Raw genomic sequence first — 7497 nt, 5'->3', positions numbered from 1 at the left:
AGCTAGCCTGGGCTTCCTAGAACATCTGCCCAATTCACTACAGTTGGCCTAGGCATTCTTCCCTGACAGTCGCTCCCCTTAGGCCATGTGGCAGAGGTGTTTCCCTGACAGAGAGATATTACACCCTTCATGACCTGTAAAAGAGGTCTAAACACCCCATCGCAATCCCTCACTGTCCCCATAAAGATTAATAAAATGTTGGTGGGCTTTTCATGGGGATAAGATAACAAGCTTAAAACATGCTAGAAAGGGAGGAAGGATTTAGGTTTTTCTATCTTTAAGAGTATCATGGAGCATTTATCATGAAACAGGCATGTTACTAGAAAAAATGGAAGAGACCAATGCATTATATAGTACAGCTTAGACTGGTTGTGCATGGTGTAGCAAGAGTTAGCTACAGGGACAGATACCCTAAGTTGAAAGAGGTGGGTTTCCCTGCACTTTCTCAACTAGTAGGACTTCTCTCTAGGAAGATTTTAAGAGGCACAGCTCACAAAGGCATGTAGAAAGGTCTAAGCACTTATTATGAAAGACTGTTCCCTTCATTGCAGAGATGCCTAAGTGACGTTTTACTGTACCATAGAAGTACGGTCCAAGTCTTGTTGTAACTTGAAGTCTTTAAATCCTGATTTGAGGATTTCAGTAACTCAGCCAGAGGTTAGGGATCTATTACAGCAGTGGGTGGGTGAGGTTCTGTGACCTGTGTTGTGCAGGAGATCAGACTAGATGATCACAATGGTCCCTTCTGGCCTTAAAGTCTATGAATCTTATTAGTACTTTGAGTGTTCAACATCGAGCCACGTTAGCAAAAATAATTATTCAGGTGGCCGAGACTTGAGAAGTATGATAGGAAGCTGATATGGTTTCTCAGCAAACCATTGCAGCTAATCTACCCTTGCAGCAAAAGTATTATCAGTAATGCTTACTTAAAGTAAGAAGACACCAAGAAGACACTAACCACATTGGGGCCACCGCTAGCAGCTACTGGAAAGTAGAAAAATCAGGACTCAGAATTCCTCCTCTCTCGCAGGCAGACTTCAGAAAAGGAGATAAATTTCTCCGGAGTAGAGGCTCTAGCCTGCTCTGTTGAAGCTGATGGGGTTTGTCATTGATATAAGTAAGTGAGCTTGATCCTGCCCCCAAGTCACATACTGATATTGAAACATCTCACTTTTAGACACTTCAGAAAGAATAGCCAGGCCATCATCAGTGGTAGGGTCTAAGAAATCTCTCCATTAGCTGAGTGGACATTTTTTCACTGATTTCTATTTGGCTGAGATACTATCACTACCCAAAAGAAGAGCAAATTTGCAATACCAAACTAAGTGATTGCTGGGGGAAAAATGGCAAAAAGACAACCTTTGTCACTGATATCAACATCCAGGTGAAAAAACTACCCCCCACCCTGAGAGAGCACCTTGCCCAGTTACCTCTGCTGATGGTAGAATAATGAGATGTCGGGAGTAAGAGGGCTTGTGAGTAGCTCCTAACAAAAAAGTCATGTAGCAAAATGTCTGATGTAGAAACAGTGGAGACCGAGCTGGAAAGCCTACAGAAGGTTGCATTGGAGGATCAGTGGGTCTAAACCTCAGAGCAGCCATAGTAGTGATGAGGAGGATCAGGTTGTGGCATTAGTGCTACTTGAGATATGTCAGGGAAGCCCTGGCACAACCTGAAAGGAGGAACCTTTGTGAAAGCAGACTGTACTTGCCTGTACAGGTAGAAATGGGAAGTTAATCTGTTACTTGTATTCTGGAAATGCCTAGAGAGGCCCCAACCAAAATTAGAGCCCCATTGGGCTGGGCACTGTTCCGGCACATAGTAAGAGCCAGTCCCTGCCTGAAAGAGCTTACATTCTAAATAGCCAGGATGGACAAAGGCAGGATTGTCAAGCGATGGGGGACTAAGGCACAGAAATATGAAGTGACTTTCCAACAGGGTACTTGTAGTAAAGCCTAATATTAACCCAGACATCCTGTGTTCTCAGTCCAGGGAATGAACCATCACCCCAACTTTTTCCTCAACACCTATAAAACCTTCCACTGTCAACCTGTAAGACATCTTGAGCTGAGTGGTAAATCCTATGGATAAGTGTAAACAACACTTAAATTACCGAAGATACTGAAATGCAAATCTCTTTAACTAAGAACCTGAACTCCATGCACCCATAAACAATTGTTATTTGAGCTGGACACAGATTTTGGGGAGGAGAGGGGGGGGTTAATGCTAATGAGTTTTGCTAATGAGTATTTTCAGCAAAGATTTTCATTTTTCCCACCAAAAAGATCCATTTTTCAATGAAACTCGCAAATACCCAATTTTCAGTTTTCCTTTTATTCATTTTTCCAGTTTTCAGAAATTCCCATTTTTCCCTTTCCCTGCACTTTTTTCTTCTCCCTCCTCCTTTTCAGTAGCAAAATGGAAAAAGGAAAAAAAACTGCAAATTTTCTAAACTGTTCATTTTAAATTTTTTGGAAAACAAAATTTGAACACATAAATTGTTCTTTTTCCAACTCTTATGATTTTGATTTTTTTTCCACAAAAGATCTTTACCATTTTTGACCATTTCTAGTTTGGTATCATTATCTGCATGAAAAAGAGAGCAACTATCCCTGATCAAATATTCAGAGGCCCTTTATTAGCATTGGTTTAATAATACTCCTTCTTGGTAAGTGAGTTTTGAGAGCTTTCAATCAAAAATGACATGTAAGTGAAAAGGGTTATTATTCCAAACTCTTTTTTTTTGCCACAAAACTTGGAAATTATCCAGCTAAAAAAATGCCCTCTTGTTTTTTCCCCAAAGAGATCTGGAGATTGAGGTCCAGATACCACAATGATGAATGCACATGTAACCGCCTGGCCAGACAGATAAGACAAAGACAGGATACACAGACAGTACAGAGTTTAAATTTTTAAAGAACATGGATAACATACCAGTCTTTGTAACACAGCACAGCATTTATGAATGCTGATTCTGAGCACTGCTTGGGTAAGGTACTGTTAAAATCATTAGGAAAGAAAAAAGCCAAATTTCTCGAACCCCAGCAGTTTGAATTTGTCACTGTAGGGGGTAGACACAGACACACTCAGAGCCCCAGCTGTCTTCTTTTAGTGTGTGCCAACCAGCATTTTTAATCTTTAGCTAGTTCAGTTGATCTTTAATAAATAAGCCAATGGAGGGGAATTAGATATGCTGGTATTCCCCACCTCCCCATTCCCATTTAGCTAGCACTAGGGTTGCCAACTTTCTAATCATACAAAACTGAACACCCTTGCCTCTTCTCCAAGGCCCCGCCCCTTCCCTGAGGCCCCGCCCCTGGTCACTCCATCCTCCTCCCTCTGTTGCTCGCTCTCCTTCACCCTCCCTCACTTGCTCATTTTCACCAGGCTGGGACAGGGGGTTGGAGTGTGGGAGGGGGGTGAGGGCTCTGGCTGGGGGTGCGAGCTCTGGAGTGGGGCCAAGGATGAGCCGTTTGGGATGTTGGAGGGGTCTCCAGGCTGGGGCACTTATCTCAGGCGGCTCCCCAGATTCAGCAGCATCCTCCTTCTCTGGCTCCTAGGTAAAGACATGGCCAATGGGATCTGCGAAGCCAGTACTCGGAGCAGGGGCAGTGCGCGAAGCCCCCTGGCCTCTCCTGTGCCTAGGGGCCACAGGGACATGCCAGCTACTTCCAGGGAGCTGCACGGAGCCAGGTAGGGAGCCTGCCAGCCCCGCCAAATGGACTTTTAATGGCCTGGTCAGTGGTGCTGACCAGAGCCGCCAGGATCCCTTTTCGACCAGGTTAAAAACTGGACACCTGGCAACCCTAGCTAGCACTTGCTCCCATTCTTTTTGCATGGGAATGAGCAAATGAGGAATGACTACCCTAATTTCAAAGGCCAGACAAGCCACCTCGATATCAGCTCACTTAACAGACTATCCTGGAATATTTTGTCTATGTACCAAGTTGTGCTGTATGGGCTGAACTCAGTGCCTTTGAAGTCAGAGGTAAATCTCCTGTTGACATTAAAGGGAACTGGACTGCACTATAATTCATTACCATTTTACCTGTTTAATGTCAATTTACATTAAATAAATTGACAACTGGTATTTAGCAAATTAGGGGCCTGCCTTATTCGCATTGAAATCAATCACAAAACTCCCAAGGAGCAGGCTTTAAGTGATTTTTTGGTGCACACCATTTGAAAATCAGTGATGCCCTTCAATGCATGTCAGTTAGCTTACACACTACTCAGGGCCAGGTGGTGCAAATGTCATTTTAATTTTTAATTACTAACATTCTATAACTACATTTTTAGCCTAATTGCGTGGTTGGCAGGTGAAACAATGAGATTTGGAGGCTGGAAGGAATATTTCGCATTATAGGATTAAAGAACTGGAAGGAGGCACTCCTCTTCTTGGATGGATGGATTCACTGTCCGCTGGCCGGGCAGCTGAAGCTCACCTGTCTGTCTTGGAACAGCTCTGCCGAAGTGTCCACCTGACTTTCTGAAATGCCAGGTATAAAGGATCTTCCAAACCCCTTAAACATTGCTCTAGATGTTGTCAGCCAATTGCTAGTCATCTCTCTAGAACCAGGAAAAATATCATTCTGAAGGTGAGGAGTCTAATGAGCATATTAAAAAGCCAAGTATTTTGCCAATGTGCACAGATATTCTGTTGCTCCCTCCATTCAGTGGACTAGGCTGTAGATATTGGGCCCAGTGCAGAGGTGATGTAAATTAGACTCCTTTAGACCAGCTTAACTATGTGTAGGGGAGTCCAAGTTAGGGCAAGGAACTCAGATTTATGCCTATTTATGCAGCATCTTGAATTTAGCTCATTGTGTTTGACCATAGTAGCAAACAGCAGGAAGGGGTATGATGTGTGAGGTAGGGAGGCAAATTTAGATTTGGGTCTAAAGGGGAGGTCTAAGATAGTGTAAATTACACCTTTTCCCAGATCCCCCTGCATGTGACACCATGTCGTCAATGTATGTATACACGCATAGTCTCACTTAGACTCCCCTTGATTCAACCCACTTCCTAAGATGGAACTTCCATCCCCATCCCCCATGTGACCCCTGCATTTTCCCAGTTGTCAGCTCTGCCATGAATCCTTTGCACCAGTCGATCAGTTACCTAGACATTCCCTCAGTGGAAGGAGATCCTCGTGTGGCACAGAGCCAGGGTTGTGGTTCTATGCCACCCACCCACTCCCTGATGCAGGAGGCACAATCAGAGATATTGCCTCCTTGGAGCCATGGGCAACTGGGCATAAATCAGAAAAGCCTCTGAGTGGCTCTAATTTATTCCAGTGGCCAAACTTGCCCTGTGCTGTGTCCAAGCTCACAGAGACACAAACCAGTAGGTGCCGTAATACTATCTTTGCCTGACCTCTCAGCTGCTGCACCTAGTACGGCTTAACCAGAGGCAGAAATGAGGCTGGTGAGTCTAAACTGGTGTAACTGATGTAGGGATGCTGAGGTAAGAGGAAGACAGCATCAATTACACCACTTTGGGCTCTTTTCTGATTTGGGCGCATTAGGTGGAGAGTGGGTGGGTGAGATTCTGTGGCCTGCATTGTGCAGGAGGTCAGACTAGATGATCATGGTGGTCTCTTCTGACCTTAAAGTCTATGAATCTGAGTCTATGAGTGATTGTAAAAAAGCAGCATGTGACTCAGGTAGGGGCTTGTGCCAAATACCAGCTGGTTGAAAAGAGACCTTTCTATGCAGAAGTCCTTGTTGTAAGAGGAAAGGAGCTAGTGAGGGGAGGTGAGGCAATGCACCGCCAGGCATTCACATTTTTGGATTAAACCCAGTATCGTGGTCACCGTGCCGTGCAAAGATAATTTGGGAACTACCTGGCCTTAGTAATATCTACAGTACCTCTGCTTCTTTCTCTTCTCTTTTTTTTTCATCCACATGAAGAATCCCTTCACAAGAAGAAGAATCTGGTATTTTTCAGGAACAATATGCAGCTCTTTGTCCAGATTTTCTGTCATTTGGAGAGATTTGTCAGTCATTGTGACAGCAGCTGTACTGATGCACACCATGAAACCAATAATGGCCCATCAGAGGAAAAGAAAGAGAAGGAGACTGTCAAGTGTGCATCCTCATTTTTCAGCTATGGGGATTATGCTTTGGATCTTCAAAATCCTATCCTTCACAATGAAGCAGCAAGGCATCTGTGCAGGGCACGAAGATTAATATTTTTATCTATGGATGAAGTTGTGTGACCATGTAGTACTTATAAGCATTCACTTCCTGAGGCTATGGACAGTAATTGCCATTAAGTGCCAGCAGGGCTGTTCAATTGCCATTAAACAGGAAAACTTTCAATGCCAATTTGTATCCAAGAGACACAACTTTACTGAATTCCATTTATCTGCCTTTCCAAGCGTCTCCTATTGTAAAATCTAAGCACCGGTAATATTAGATGGGCATGAATTGGTGCATGGAAAAAGACTCCACTCTGTAGGCTTTTGAGATGGGGGGCAAAGGATCGAAACACAGAACTGGGATTCAGCAATTCTTGAATTCTAATCTCAGTGCTGATGTTAACTCCCTTAGTGGCCTTGGCTTTGTTTGACTTTACCTTGCTGTCTTGTTTCCCACAGGTACGGGGCCGCCCAGGGTGGGGGGGGCAAGTGGGGAAATTTGCCCCAGGCCCCGCAGGGGCCCCTCGAGCCCTGGCCCTGGCAGTCCGGGTCTTCAGCGGCGGGGGGCCCTTCAGTGCTGCCAAAGACATGGAGCGACTGAAGGGCCTCCCGCCGCTGAAATGCCGCCGAAGACCCAGACCGCCGCCGGGTGAGTACAAGCACCACAGCTCCCCTGCTTTGCCCCAGGCCCCTTGAATCCTCTGGGCAGCCCTGCCCAGATATAGAATGGAAATAATTCCACTCCTCCTATCTCATAAGGGTGTTATGAGGATTAACTAAATGATTCATAGATTATAAAGCCAGAAGGCACCACTGGGATCATCTAGTCTGACCTCCTGAATAACATAGACTGTGGGGCTTCCCTGAAATAATTCCTGGTTGAGCTACTTTATATCTCTTAGAAAAATAGCCAGTCTTGATTTTCAAATGACCACTGGTGGAAAATCCACACAAAAAGTAGGGAATGCTTCACAAATTTGCATGTTATCTTCGCATAGGGGCCACATTAATCATTTCTGTGTCTTTCCAGATTTAGTACATTATGTTGGCCTAAGATTTACACAACATTTATGTCCAACCTAAGCCCTTGAAATAGTGCATCAGTAGTGCACAAGTCTTGTGCTGGCCAGGGGTACATTTTATCTGCTCTTTCTATGAGACTGCCAGTTGTGCTACATGGTGTGGTGGTTTCACTCTTCATTAAATAGGAAACTATCAAATTTATTTGCATTATGACAGGATTCGAACCTGCTGCAGATTCCCTTTCTAGGAGTGAAAACTAATGAAGTAACCTACTGCATCACTACACCTCTTGCAATTAATATTTTTATTCTCAAGCTTGTTTTCTTTTTATG

The 7497-nt window shown here is 44.3% G+C and overlaps 1 non-coding gene across 1 annotated transcript; it reads right to left on the bottom strand.

The window, feature by feature from the left end:
• Positions 1 to 7095: 7095 nt before the first annotated feature.
• On the bottom strand, positions 7096 to 7206 carry LOC127030558 (U6 spliceosomal RNA). Its single transcript, XR_007768419.1, has one exon. It is a non-coding gene; the product is annotated as a U6 spliceosomal RNA (small nuclear RNA).
• Positions 7207 to 7497: the final 291 nt, after the last annotated feature.

Source organism: Gopherus flavomarginatus, chromosome 10 (genome assembly GCF_025201925.1).
Source record: "Gopherus flavomarginatus isolate rGopFla2 chromosome 10, rGopFla2.mat.asm, whole genome shotgun sequence".
In the NCBI taxonomy this organism is placed as follows: domain Eukaryota; kingdom Metazoa; phylum Chordata; order Testudines; family Testudinidae; genus Gopherus; species Gopherus flavomarginatus.
This window is presented reverse-complemented; position numbering and strand designations above follow the sequence as displayed.